This window comes from Phallusia mammillata, chromosome 1, assembly GCF_965637545.1.
Source record: "Phallusia mammillata chromosome 1, kaPhaMamm4.hap1.1, whole genome shotgun sequence".
Lineage (NCBI taxonomy): Eukaryota > Metazoa > Chordata > Ascidiacea > Phlebobranchia > Ascidiidae > Phallusia > Phallusia mammillata.
Window position 1 is genome coordinate 36,402,124 of NC_137252.1, and position 14,248 is coordinate 36,416,371.

The window sequence follows — 14,248 nt, forward strand, 5'->3', positions numbered from 1 at the left end:
GTTTCCAAGTTATAGTCCAAAGCGATGGTTTAATGGGCAGAGTTGTATATTTAACTGGACTGGGCGATCTTGTTACTACTTTAAACTTAGTTCTTTAAGCAGAAATTTGGGATTGCGAGGGTTTTGTAAGCAAATAATTCTTGGGGGAATTAGAAAGTGTCAAGGGATAGAGGTTTGGGATAAATGACATCTGCTTGAGTAACTGATACAAACATAATTGTACGTTTTAAGACATTTCGGAACATACGGAAAAATTATCGAAATTGCGGAAAATTAAATGAGTAATTAAAAAGAGGAAATTTTGTGTTGTGGCATCGGGATAACTAGTGTTCTGACAACCATGATTGTCTGTTATGTTCAAAACATTGTTTTACGTAATATTTATTTATAGATGACATTTGTTTAGGTTATGAAGGCTTCAAGCAATCATCGGCAGCGTTAGCAAGCTGAGCTTCTTAGGAAAGAGAAACACACTGTTCGACGGTTGAGTGCAAACTAATGGAGCCAGAACACAAAGCACAATCAATCAGGTTAGGTTCAATATGTTGATTGTCATACTAACGAGTGGTACAGCGATATTGTCAGTAATACTTTGATGCTATTTATTTTGTTTACATTCTTGTAAAGATATGACAGTTAACTCTTGTCTAACATTTTCAAATTGTCGTCATGTGTGCATACTTTGATTGCAAGCGATTTAATCTGCAAGTCATGTTATTGCATTCTTAGCGGCACCTAACTGCGCACAAATTAGGGTTCAGTTGTATTACATGTGTGTGGATAGAAGTCTCTCATTGACTTATTTCTTTCAAGTCCGTTGACATTTTGTTATTTCTTTTCAGCTGTATGAGCGCTGTACGATGTTTCCCACTAGGACACGACAGAATCTATTTTCTCGAGCATCATCCATTTACTAACGACGCATATCAGAAACCTGTGGGAAGCCGAACTCGATAATGTCTACCCGAAAACGAAAAGATTCGTATGAACACCGCACTTGAAGGAATACACATGGTGCAGAACAAAAAAATAAAAAAGTAAGTCAAAGATAATGGTGGCAATTGGTGTTAATGAAACGAAGCCAACTCGACAAACAGAGAATTTGAAATATCTAAGTTTTATGGGGGGTTCGTGCTTAAGCAGCTTGTTTCCAAGTTTTGGGCCAAAGCGATGGTTTAATGGGCAGAGTTGTATGTATAACTTAGCTAGGCGATCTTGTTACTACTTTAAGTTTATTTCTTTAAGCAGAAATTTGGGATTGCAGGGGTTTTGCAAGTAAATAATTCTGGGGGAATTAGAAAAGGGTCACTGAATAGAGGTTTGGGATAAATGACATCTGTCTGAGTAACTTATACACACATAATTGTACGTTTTACGACATTTCGGAACATACGGAAACATTATCGAAATTGCGGAAAATTAAATGAGTAATTACAAAACATGCAAATTTAAACTTGTGGCATCGGAATAGCTAGTGTTCTGACAACCATGATTGTCTGTTATGTTCAAAACGTTGTTTCAGAGAACATTTATTTATCAGTTTAATTTGTTTAGGTGATGAAGGCTTCAAGCAATCATTGGCAGCGTTAGCAACCTGAGCTTCTTAGGAAAGAGAAACACACTATTTGTCGGTTGAGTGCAAACTATGGAGCCGAACACAAAGCACATTAAATCAGGTTAGGTTCAATATGTTGATTGCCATACTGACGAGTGGTTCAGCGATATTGTCAGTACTACATTGATGCTATTTATTTTGTGTACATTCTTGCAATGGTATGACAGTAAACCCCTGTCTAGCATTTTCAAACTGCCGTCGTGTGTGCATACTTTGGTTGCAAACCATTCAATCTGCAAGTCATGTTATTACATTCTTAGCGGCACCTAACTGCCCACAAATTAGGGTTCAGTTGTATTACATGTGTGTGGATAGAAGTCTCTCATTGACTTATTTCTTTCAAGTCCGTTGACATTTTGTTATTTCTTTTCAGCTGTAAGAGCGCTGTACGATGTTTCCTACTGGGACATGACAGAATCTGTTTTGTCAAGGATCATCCATTTACTAACGACGCATATCAGAAACCTGTGGGAAGCCGAACTCGATAATGTCTACCCGAAAACGAAAAGATTCGTATGAACACCGTACTTGAAGGAATACACATGGTGCAGAACAAAAAAATAAAAAAGTAAGTCAAAGAAAATGGTGGCAATTGGTGTTAATGAAACGAAGCCATCTCGACAAACAAAGAATTTGAAATATCTAAGTTTTATGGGGGGTTCGTGCTTAAGCAGCTTGTTTCCAAGTTATGGGCCAAAGCGATGGTTAAATGGGCAGAGATTTGTGTATAACTTAGCTAGGCGATCTTGTTACTACTTTAGGTTTATTTCTTTAAGCAGAAGTTTGGGATTGCAGGGGTTTTGCAAGTAAATAATTCTGGGGGAATCAGAAAAGGGTCACTGGATAGAGGTTTGGGATAAATGACATCTGTCTGAGTAACTTATACACACATAATTGTACGTTTTACGACATTTCGGAACATACGGAAAAATTATCGAAATTGCGGAAAATTAAATGAGTAATTAAAAAACATGTAAATTTAAACTTGTGGCATCGGAATAGCTAGTGTTCTGACAACCATGATTGTCTGTTATGTTCAAAACGTTGTTTCAGAGAACATTTATTTATCAGTTTAATTTGTTTAGGTGATGAAGGATTCAAGCAATCATTGGCAGCGTTAGCAACCTGAGCTTCTTAGGAAAGAGAAACACACTATTTGTCGGTTGAATGCAAACTATGGAGCCGAACACAAAGCACATTAAATCAGGTTAGGTTCAATATGTTGATTGCCATACTGACGAGTGGTTCAGCGATATTGTCAGTACTACATTGATGCTATTTATTTTGTGTACATTCTTGCAATGGTATGACAGTAAACCCCTGTCTAGCATTTTCAAACTGCCGTCGTGTGTGCATACTTTGGTTGCAAACCATTCAATCTACAAGTCATGTTATTGCATTCTTAGCGGCACCTAACTGCCCACAAATTAGGGTTCAGTTGTATTACATGTGTGTGGATAGAAGTCTCTCATTGACTTATTTCTTTCAAGCATGCTGTCATTTTTTTTATTTCTTTTCAGCTGTAAGAGCGCTGTACGATGTTTCCCACTAGGACATGACAGAATGTGTTTTGTCAAGCATCATCCATTTACTAACGACGCATATCTGAAACCTGTGGGAAGCCGAACTCGATAATGTCTACCCGAAAACGAAAAGATTTGAATGAACACCGTACATCAGGCAATACACATGGTGCAGAACAAAAAAATAAAAAAGTAAGTCAAAGATAATGGTGACAATTGGTGTTAACGAAACAAAGCCATCTCGACAAACAGGGGTTTTGAAATATCTTATTTTTTGGGGGTGGGTCGTGTTTAAGTAACGCTTGTACCTCGTTTCCAAGTTATAGTCCAAAGCGATGGTTTAATGGGCAGAGTTGTATATTTAACTAGACTGGGCGATCTTGTTACTCCTTTAAACTTAGTTCTTTGAGCAGAAATTTGGGATTGCGAGGGTTTTGTAAGCAAATAATTCTTGGGGGAATTAGAAAGTGTCAAGGGACAGAGGTTTGGGATAAATGACATCTGCTTGAGTAACTTATACACACATAATTGTACGTTTTAAGACAATTCGGAACATACGGAAAAATTATCGAAATTGCGGAAAATTAAATGAATAATTAAAAAAAGGAAATTTGGTCTTGTGGCATCGGGATAGCTAGTGTTCTGAGAACAATGATTGTCTGTTATGTTCAAAACATTGTTTTACGTAATATTTATTTATAGATGACATTTGTTTAGGTTATGAAGGCTTCAAGCAATCATCGGCAGCGTTAGCAACCTGAGCTTCTTAGGAAAGAGAAACACACTATTTGTCGGTTGAATGCAAACTATGGAGCCGAACACAAAGCACATTAAATCAGGTTAGGTTCAATATGTTGATTGCCATACTGACGAGTGGTACAGCGATATTGTCAGTAATACTTTGATGCTATTAATTTTGTTTACATCCTTGTAAAGATATGACAGTTAACTCTTGTTTAGCATTTTCAAATTGTCGTCATGTGTGCATACTTTGATTTCAAGCGATTTAATCTGCAAGTCATGTTATTGCATTGTTAGCGGCACCTAACTGCCCACAAATTAGGGTTCAGTTGTATTATATGTGTGTGGATAGAAGTCTCTCATTGACTTATTTCTTTCAAGTCCGTTGACATTTTGTTATTTCTTTTCAGCTGTAAGAGCGCTGTACGATGTTTCCCACTAGGACACGACAGAATTCGAACTCGATAATCTCTACCCGAAAACGAAAAGATTCGTATGAACACCGTACGTGCTTAAGCAGCTTGTTTCCAAGTTTTGGGCCAAAGCGATGGTTTAATGGGCAGAGTTGTATATATAACTTAGCTAGGTCTTGTTACTACTTTAAGTTTAGTTCTTTAAGCAGAAATTTGGGATTGCAGGGGTTTTGCAAGTAAATAATTCTGGGGGAATTAGAAAAGGGTCACGGGATAGAGGTTTGGGATAAATGACATCTGTCTGAGTAACTTATACATACATAAACTTGTGGCATCGGAATAGCTAGTGTTCTGACAACAATGATTGTCTGGTATGTTCAAAACATTGCATCAAGCAATACACAGAACAAAAATAAATAAAAAAGTAAGTCAAAGATAATGGTGACAATTGGTGTTAAAGAAACAAAGCCATCTCGACAAACAGGGGTTTTGAAATATTTGAATTTTTTGGGGTGGTTTCGTGTTTAAGTAACGCTTGTACCTTGTTTCCAAAGTTACTCAAGCAGACGTCATTTATCCCAAACCTCTATCACTTGACACTTTCTAATTCCCCCAAGAATTATTTGCTTACAAAACCCTCGCAATCCCAAATTTCTGCTTAAAGAACTAAGTTTAAAGTAGTAACAAGATCGCCCAGTCCAGATAAATATACAACTCTGCCCAAAAGTGTTAAAGAGTTTACACTGTCGGTGTCACTAAATTACATCGTATGATCCTAAATGGGGCTTCGGTGGAATATATGGGATACACGTCTTTCATTGACGTATTTCTTTTGACCCTATTGTCATTTTAATGTTTCTTTTCAGCTGTAAGAACGGTCTACGACGGCGACTGTTTAGTGGAAGATTATCCAGTTACCAATGCCGCATATCAGAAACCCACAGGAAGGTTTGTGTGAAGTCAAACTCGTGCATTACCGCATGAAGATGAAAAGTTTCAACTGAACACAACATTTAAAAGGATACGCTTTGCGCTGAACAGGAAAATAGGAAAACGTAAGTCAAAGGTAAGTGTGACAACTGACATTACCGAAACAACGCCATGTCCATAAACTGAGGTTTCGAAATAACATAGTTTTTTGGGCGTTTAGAGATGTGGGGAGTCGTGTTTTAACACATGCACATTTGTTCCTAGATATAGTCCAAAGCAATGGTTTAATGGGCAGAGTTGTGTATTTACCTGGACTGGGTGAATTTGTCAATCCTATAACCTTAGTTCAGGGGTGGCCAACCGGTCGAAGCCTAAGAGCCATATTTTTTTGTTGCGTTAACACAAAGAGCCACATTATACACATAAGCAGATATGTTCAATGGCTTGTCCCTTCCTCACACACAGAGACCTGTGCTTAGCCAGATTTATTCCAAATGTCGCACACCAACATAATAATGACACAATTGGACTTGTACAGACCACGGCCAGTCATTTTCAACACTGTCTCTCACACAAAACCTTCATTTCAACGAATCTCACAAACAAAATCAAATAAATTAAAATATCCTTTTTGTCTCATTCTATCAATAACGTGCGGTGAGATTCATGTCTGGTGAATTGCTAAAATCTTTTTTTTTGCCAGTTTGAAGGCTAACTTGACAAAAATTGTTTACTCAAAAGATTTTCCCTGGTGAAAAACTTTGTGGTATTTTCATCTAATGCGCATGCGCCCCAAACGTACGCGCCGAGCAAAAATGCAAAGTGGCGAAACTAAATTCATTGCGACGTCACTAATGCATTTACCACCAACAGTTGCTCAAATCAAACCCAATACAAACTTCCCATAAAATACAACGTTCGTCGTAACCCGAAAACCAACGGATTGAATCACTATTATTTTACTTGGAACACTTTGTTGTAAATATTGCTGTTGCTTTGTGTCTCATTCGCATTGTACGCAACAATAAGCAACCATTCATTGTTCAACAAATGAATATATGAGATCATAATCAAGATATTTGCCACAAAAGGTTGCAATTTTAAGGCAAGGTTTGTGGCCATACCGATAGTAAGTTTGTTTAAAAGCAAAATTGTTGAAGCTTTACTTTAAATTCAACGATTTTTGTACCAGATCGCCACATACTAACCAAAATATACACAGTAGGCCCCAAACTTCGACAACGACGTAAGAGCCGCAACTAGGCGAAGAGCCGCATGCGGCTCGCGAGCCGCGGGTTGGCCACCCCTGCCTTAGTTCATTGAACAGAAAATTAAGTTTCACATACTCGTACCAGCAGAAAATGCTGGGTGGAATTAGAAAAGGATCAAAGCATAGAGGCTTGGGATGTAAGCAAACCGTCTGACTGACTTATACACATATAATTGCACGTTCTGTGACATTTCGTAATAGACGGAAAAATGATCAAAATTGCGGAAGTTTGGAAATTAGGGAAAGGAAGTTGCAAAATTTCGGAATATGAGACAAACAATTACAAAACATGTAAATTTAGTCTTGTGGCGTCGGAATAGTTAAAAAGGATTGTCTGTTATGTTTAAGACATTGTTTTGGGTAACATTTAGTTATCGATTGCATTTTTAAGGTCATGAAGGTATCAAGCAATCAACATCAGCGTTTGCAAACCGAGCTGCTTAGAAACGAAAAGCACGCTGTTCGTCGATGGCATGCAAACTATAAAGTCAGACCGCAAAAACACATTGTATCAGGTATGATGAAAGGGACTACTGCACGGCTAATCAGTGGGAACTGCAATATTGCAAGTAAAATATTGAGGCTCTATATTTTGTGTGCATCCTTGCAATGGCATAACAGCAAACTCTTGTCTTGTATTTTCAAACTGTAGTGTGCAAGTTACCGGTTTTGCTGGAAACTTTATAAACTACAACCACGTCCAAACGCACAATTTTGAAAAACGAATTCAGCAGTTAAAGAGTTTACACTATCGGTGTCACTGAATTACATCGTATGATCCTAAAGGGGGTTTTGATGGAATATATGGGTACATTTATGGGATACACGTCTTTCATTGACGTATTTCTTTTGACCCTATTGTCATTTTAATGCTTATTTTCAGCTGTAAGAACGGTGTACGACGGCGACTGTTTAGTGGAGGATCCTCCATTTACCAATGCCGCATATCAGAAACCTGCAGGAAGGTTTGAGTGAAGTCAAACTCGCGCATTACCGCATGAAGATGAAAGGTTTCAAATGAACACCGCACTTAAAAGGATACGCTGGGCGCTGAACAGAAAAATAAAAAAGTAAGTCAAAGGTAAATGTAACAACTGACATTAACGAAACGAAGCCATGTCCACGAACTGAGGTTTCGAAATAACATAGTTTTTTGGGCATTTTGGGGGGTGGGGAATCGTGTTTAAGTAACACATGCCCATTTATTCCTAAATATTGTCCAAAGCGATGGTTTAATGGGCAGAGTTGTATTTTAGCCGAGACTGGGTGAATTTGTTAATCTGTTAACCTTAGTTCATTGTGCAGAAAATTAACTTTGAGGTACTTGTATCAGCAGAAAATGCTGGGTGGAATTAGAAAAGGGTAAAAGGATAGACATTTGGGTTGTAAGCAAACCGCCTGTTTACCAATGACGCATATCAAAAACCTGCAGGAAGGTTTGAGTGAAGTCAAACTCGTGCATTACCACCTGTAGATGAAAAGATTCAAATGAACAATGCACGTAAAGGGATACGCTTGGCGCTGAACAGAAAAATTAAAAGTTAAGTCAAAGGTAAATGTGACAACTGACATTAAAGGAATAAAGCCATGTTCGCAAACTGAGGTTTCGAAATAACATAGTTTTTTGTGTGTTGAGTTGGGTGGGGAGTCGTGTTTAAAGGTGGCTATACACAGGATCCGTTTCGGTCCGTTTTCGTCCGTCATGCGTATACGCGCGTAAATTTCGGTCCGTCGCCTTCCGTCGACGTGTATACACAGAATGCGAACCATGCGTTTTATTCGAAAACGGACGTTAACGCAAGGCCATCCTAACAAATAGAACATGTTCTATTTTTTCGGACGAATGCATGCGATTTTTGGTGTAGTGATATTGCCAAACTGAGGGATATTTCTAGATTGGTTGATTAGTATGAACTATTTTGAAAAAATCACTAGACTTGAAGCCCTCCTTTTTTAATAATAAATAAAAGTGAAGTAATATGCAAGGTTTTATTTTTAAATCGGCAAAAAGACTTCGAACTCGACTGGAATGCAGAACAACAGCGGGATACAAAAAACTAATAATGTAAGTAACAATAGCTTTCCGGGAAACAAAGGGGTCAGGAAAGAGTCAATTCATATTAACTCAGTTTTGGCAGTTAATGTCATTGATGCAAAATTTCAAAAAAAGGAAACTGCAAATATGCCATCAGGGTTTAGAAATTTGGAACTATGTTGTATTAGTATTTTGGATGTTGCTTACGAAATCATATGTCCATAGTTGTTGTTTACATACACTTAAGTACTGGTTGATGTTTCTGCAACAATCTGTGAATTATGCACTTTAAACTATCATGATTGTAGAATCCTTTGATTGACCAATATCAACTAAAGAAATCAAGTTTAACAAGAAAATCTAGTTGGAGAGAAACCTGCTTTGGAGAGAAATTTACCGATACCTATATAAAAATAACACTGAATATCCAATGGTTTAAGATTTATACACAACACCACAGCCCACAGGTATGTAAATGAAATGATTTATGCTCCATATTTGTAATAAACCTACTGTGTGTGTGTTATGTTTGTAAGGCTTGGACTCAAACAATATGCTATCAGAGTACTGCAGGGAAAGAATTCTGATCAAAACTAGCATTTATTTTCACATCTTTATTGTAATTTGTAACCAAGGCTTGTGTTTAATATGAGAGATGGAAACAAACCAGAAAAGTCAAATGAAATAGAAGATTGCACTTGTGGATTAAACAAAAGTACTTCTAAACTAATTTGTACGTACTTTTGCATTTATGTTTTTGTTATTTGTAGGAGACCTGCAGGCAACAACCAGCACAATGCCAAATTATAAGAAGCCACCTACTGATGCTAGGATTGCCTTTCATTTTTCCGAAAGTAGAAAATGCTTGAGGCAATCGAAAGAGGCTACAGGAGATTTTTAAAAGCAATGAAATTGTTTAGAAGTATGAAGCATTGTGTATAAATACACAAAAAAATCCTTTCAGTCTTTGTTCATCCCTGATTTTACCATTTAAACATATTGTTTATGTGCACTGTGTGTTTGTACTTTTTTATTTTGTCTGCTTTATTAGTGTCTTTTACAAAAAATAAAAAACAAAATTTTTGCGACATCTGTTTTCCAATAGCGATGTTATTGTACTGCTATCTTATTTCAGCTAGGTTTGACACCAGCAAATGGGAAAAGTAGATTGGGTAATGTCGATTGTAAACATTTTAGATTTCATTTTTTGGTCGGTGTGTTCGAGTTCAGCAATATTAAAATTTGTTTGGGCATGGCTGGGGCAGGTCTAAGCAAGCCTGGACAGGTCTAAGCAAGCCTGGACAGGTCTGGGCACGTCTGGGCACGTCCGGGCAGGACTGGGGCCGCCGGGACAGGGCTGAACAGGGCCGGGACAGCTGGTGCAGACATTTCGGAACAGGCGGGAAAATGATCAAAAGTGCGGAATTTTGGAAAATATGGAAACCAAGTTGCAAAATTCCGGAATATGAGACGAAAGATTAAAAAACATGTAAAGTTAGTCTCGTGACATCGGAATTGCTGAAAGTAATGGGGAGAGCGGAGACAGCTTGCACAGTGTTGGGGCAGGGCTGGGCAGGTCCGGGCAGGACCGGGCAGATCTGGGCAGGACCGGGCAGATCTGGAAAGGTCCGGGCAGGACTGGGCAGGGCTGAGGCAGCCGGTACAGTGCCGGGGCAGCTGGTGCAGACATTTCGTAACTAACGGAAAAAAGATCAAAATTGAGGAATTTTGGAAATTGGGGAAACCAAGTTGCAAAATTGCGGAATATGAGACGAATGATTAAAAAACATGTAAAGTTAGTCTCGTGACATCGGAATTGCTGAAAGTAATGGGGCGAGCGGAGACAGCTTGCACAGTGTTGGTGCAGGGCTGGGCAGGTCCTGGCAGGTCTGGGCAGGTGGGGGCAGGTCTAGGCAGGTGTGGGCAGGTCTTGGCAGGTCCGGGCAGGACTGGGCAAGTCTGAGGCCGCCGGGACAGGGCCGGGGCAGCTGGTGCAGACATTTCGGAACTGACGGAAAAAAGATCAAAATTGCGGAATTTTGGAAATTGGGGAAACCAAGTTGCAAAATTGCGGAATAAAAGACGAATGATTAAAAAACATGTAAAGTTAGTCTCGTGACATCGGAATTGCTGAAAGTAATGGGGCGAGCGGAGACAGCTTGCACAGTGTTGGTGCAGGGCTGGGCAGGTCCTGGCAGGTCTGGGCAGGTGGGGGCAGGTCTAGGCAGGTGTGGGCAGGTCTTGGCAGGTCCGGGCAGGACTGGGCAAGTCTGAGGCCGCCGGGACAGGGCCGGGGCAGCTGGTGCAGACATTTCGAAACTGACGGAAAAAAGATCAAAATTGCGGAATTTGGGGAATTGGGGAAACCAAGTTGCAAAATTGCGGAATATGAGACGAATGATTAAAAAACATGTAAATTTCGTAATGGTTAGGGTTAGGGTTAGGGTTAGGGTTAGGGTTAGGGTTAGGGTTAGGGTTAGGGTTAGGGTTAGGGTTAGGGTTAGGGTTAGGGTTAGGGTTAGGGTTAGGGTTAGGGTTAGGGTTAGGGTTAGGGTTAGGGTTAGGGTTAGGGTTAGGGTTAGGGTTAGGGTTAGGGTTAGGGTTAGGGTTAGGGTTAGGGTTAGGGTTAGGGTTAGGGTTAGGGTTAGGGTTAGGGTTAGGGTTAGGGTTAGGGTTAGGGTTAGGGTTAGGGTTAGGGTTAGGGTTAGGGTTAGGGTTAGGGTTAGGGTTAGGGTTAGGGTTAGGGTTAGGGTTAGGGTTAGGGTTAGGGTTAGGGTTAGGGTTAGGGTTAGGGTTAGGGTTAGGGTTAGGGTTAGGGTTAGGGTTAGGGTTAGGGTTAGGGTTAGGGTTAGGGTTAGGGTTAGGGTTAGGGTTAGGGTTAGGGTTAGGGTTAGGGTTAGGGTTAGGGTTAGGGTTAGGGTTAGGGTTAGGGTTAGGGTTAGGGTTAGGGTTAGGGTTAGGGTTAGGGTTAGGGTTAGGGTTAGGGTTAGGGTTAGGGTTAGGGTTAGGGTTAGGGTTAGGGTTAGGGTTAGGGTTAGGGTTAGGGTTAGGGTTAGGGTTAGGGTTAGGGTTAGGGTTAGGGTTAGGGTTAGGGTTAGGGTTAGGGTTAGGGTTAGGGTTAGGGTTAGGGTTAGGGTTAGGGTTAGGGTTAGGGTTAGGGTTAGGGTTAGGGTTAGGGTTAGGGTTAGGGTTAGGGTTAGGGTTAGGGTTAGGGTTAGGGTTAGGGTTAGGGTTAGGGTTAGGGTTAGGGTTAGGGTTAGGGTTAGGGTTAGGGTTAGGGTTAGGGTTAGGGTTAGGGTTAGGGTTAGGGTTAGGGTTAGGGTTAGGGTTAGGGTTAGGGTTAGGGTTAGGGTTAGGGTTAGGGTTAGGGTTAGGGTTAGGGTTAGGGTTAGGGTTAGGGTTAGGGTTAGGGTTAGGGTTAGGGTTAGGGTTAGGGTTAGGGTTAGGGTTAGGGTTAGGGTTAGGGTTAGGGTTAGGGTTAGGGTTAGGGTTAGGGTTAGGGTTAGGGTTAGGGTTAGGGTTAGGGTTAGGGTTAGGGTTAGGGTTAGGGTTAGGGTTAGGGTTAGGGTTAGGGTTAGGGTTAGGGTTAGGGTTAGGGTTAGGGTTAGGGTTAGGGTTAGGGTTAGGGTTAGGGTTAGGGTTAGGGTTAGGGTTAGGGTTAGGGTTAGGGTTAGGGTTAGGGTTAGGGTTAGGGTTAGGGTTAGGGTTAGGGTTAGGGTTAGGGTTAGGGTTAGGGTTAGGGTTAGGGTTAGGGTTAGGGTTAGGGTTAGGGTTAGGGTTAGGGTTAGGGTTAGGGTTAGGGTTAGGGTTAGGGTTAGGGTTAGGGTTAGGGTTAGGGTTAGGGTTAGGGTTAGGGTTAGGGTTAGGGTTAGGGTTAGGGTTAGGGTTAGGGTTAGGGTTAGGGTTAGGGTTAGGGTTAGGGTTAGGGTTAGGGTTAGGGTTAGGGTTAGGGTTAGGGTTAGGGTTAGGGTTAGGGTTAGGGTTAGGGTTAGGGTTAGGGTTAGGGTTAGGGTTAGGGTTAGGGTTAGGGTTAGGGTTAGGGTTAGGGTTAGGGTTAGGGTTAGGGTTAGGGTTAGGGTTAGGGTTAGGGTTAGGGTTAGGGTTAGGGTTAGGGTTAGGGTTAGGGTTAGGGTTAGGGTTAGGGTTAGGGTTAGGGTTAGGGTTAGGGTTAGGGTTAGGGTTAGGGTTAGGGTTAGGGTTAGGGTTAGGGTTAGGGTTAGGGTTAGGGTTAGGGTTAGGGTTAGGGTTAGGGTTAGGGTTAGGGTTAGGGTTAGGGTTAGGGTTAGGGTTAGGGTTAGGGTTAGGGTTAGGGTTAGGGTTAGGGTTAGGGTTAGGGTTAGGGTTAGGGTTAGGGTTAGGGTTAGGGTTAGGGTTAGGGTTAGGGTTAGGGTTAGGGTTAGGGTTAGGGTTAGGGTTAGGGTTAGGGTTAGGGTTAGGGTTAGGGTTAGGGTTAGGGTTAGGGTTAGGGTTAGGGTTAGGGTTAGGGTTAGGGTTAGGGTTAGGGTTAGGGTTAGGGTTAGGGTTAGGGTTAGGGTTAGGGTTAGGGTTAGGGTTAGGGTTAGGGTTAGGGTTAGGGTTAGGGTTAGGGTTAGGGTTAGGGTTAGGGTTAGGGTTAGGGTTAGGGTTAGGGTTAGGGTTAGGGTTAGGGTTAGGGTTAGGGTTAGGGTTAGGGTTAGGGTTAGGGTTAGGGTTAGGGTTAGGGTTAGGGTTAGGGTTAGGGTTAGGGTTAGGGTTAGGGTTAGGGTTAGGGTTAGGGTTAGGGTTAGGGTTAGGGTTAGGGTTAGGGTTAGGGTTAGGGTTAGGGTTAGGGTTAGGGTTAGGGTTAGGGTTAGGGTTAGGGTTAGGGTTAGGGTTAGGGTTAGGGTTAGGGTTAGGGTTAGGGTTAGGGTTAGGGTTAGGGTTAGGGTTAGGGTTAGGGTTAGGGTTAGGGTTAGGGTTAGGGTTAGGGTTAGGGTTAGGGTTAGGGTTAGGGTTAGGGTTAGGGTTAGGGTTAGGGTTAGGGTTAGGGTTAGGGTTAGGGTTAGGGTTAGGGTTAGGGTTAGGGTTAGGGTTAGGGTTAGGGTTAGGGTTAGGGTTAGGGTTAGGGTTAGGGTTAGGGTTAGGGTTAGGGTTAGGGTTAGGGTTAGGGTTAGGGTTAGGGTTAGGGTTAGGGTTAGGGTTAGGGTTAGGGTTAGGGTTAGGGTTAGGGTTAGGGTTAGGGTTAGGGTTAGGGTTAGGGTTAGGGTTAGGGTTAGGGTTAGGGTTAGGGTTAGGGTTAGGGTTAGGGTTAGGGTTAGGGTTAGGGTTAGGGTTAGGGTTAGGGTTAGGGTTAGGGTTAGGGTTAGGGTTAGGGTTAGGGTTAGGGTTAGGGTTAGGGTTAGGGTTAGGGTTAGGGTTAGGGTTAGGGTTAGGGTTAGGGTTAGGGTTAGGGTTAGGGTTAGGGTTAGGGTTAGGGTTAGGGTTAGGGTTAGGGTTAGGGTTGGGTTAGGGTTAGGGTTAGGGTTAGGGTTAGGGTTAGGGTTAGGGTTAGGGTTAGGGTTAGGGTTAGGGTTAGGGTTAGGGTTAGGGTTAGGGTTAGGGTTAGGGTTAGGGTTAGGGTTAGGGTTAGGGTTAGGGTTAGGGTTAGGGTTAGGGTTAGGGTTAGGGTTAGGGTTAGGGTTAGGGTTAGGGTTAGGGTTAGGGTTAGGGTTAGGGTTAGGGTTAGGGTTAGGGTTAGGGTTAGGGTTAGGGTTAGGGTTAGGG

At 41.5% G+C, this 14,248-nt stretch overlaps 2 long non-coding RNA genes across 2 annotated transcripts; both read left to right on the forward strand.

Moving 5' to 3' along the window:
* Positions 1–326: 326 nt before the first annotated feature.
* Positions 327–7,618, forward strand: LOC145229734 (uncharacterized). Its single transcript, XR_013860475.1, has 9 exons — positions 327–530; positions 843–1,037; positions 1,555–1,676; positions 1,989–2,183; positions 2,701–2,822; positions 3,136–3,330; positions 5,159–5,358; positions 6,884–7,007; positions 7,376–7,618. It is a non-coding gene; the product is annotated as an uncharacterized LOC145229734 (long non-coding RNA).
* A 53-nt stretch (positions 7,619–7,671) lies between these two features.
* Positions 7,672–9,615, forward strand: LOC145233211 (uncharacterized). Its single transcript, XR_013861042.1, has 4 exons — positions 7,672–8,044; positions 8,504–8,557; positions 8,836–8,994; positions 9,298–9,615. It is a non-coding gene; the product is annotated as an uncharacterized LOC145233211 (long non-coding RNA).
* The last annotated feature ends 4,633 nt before the right edge of the window (positions 9,616–14,248 follow it).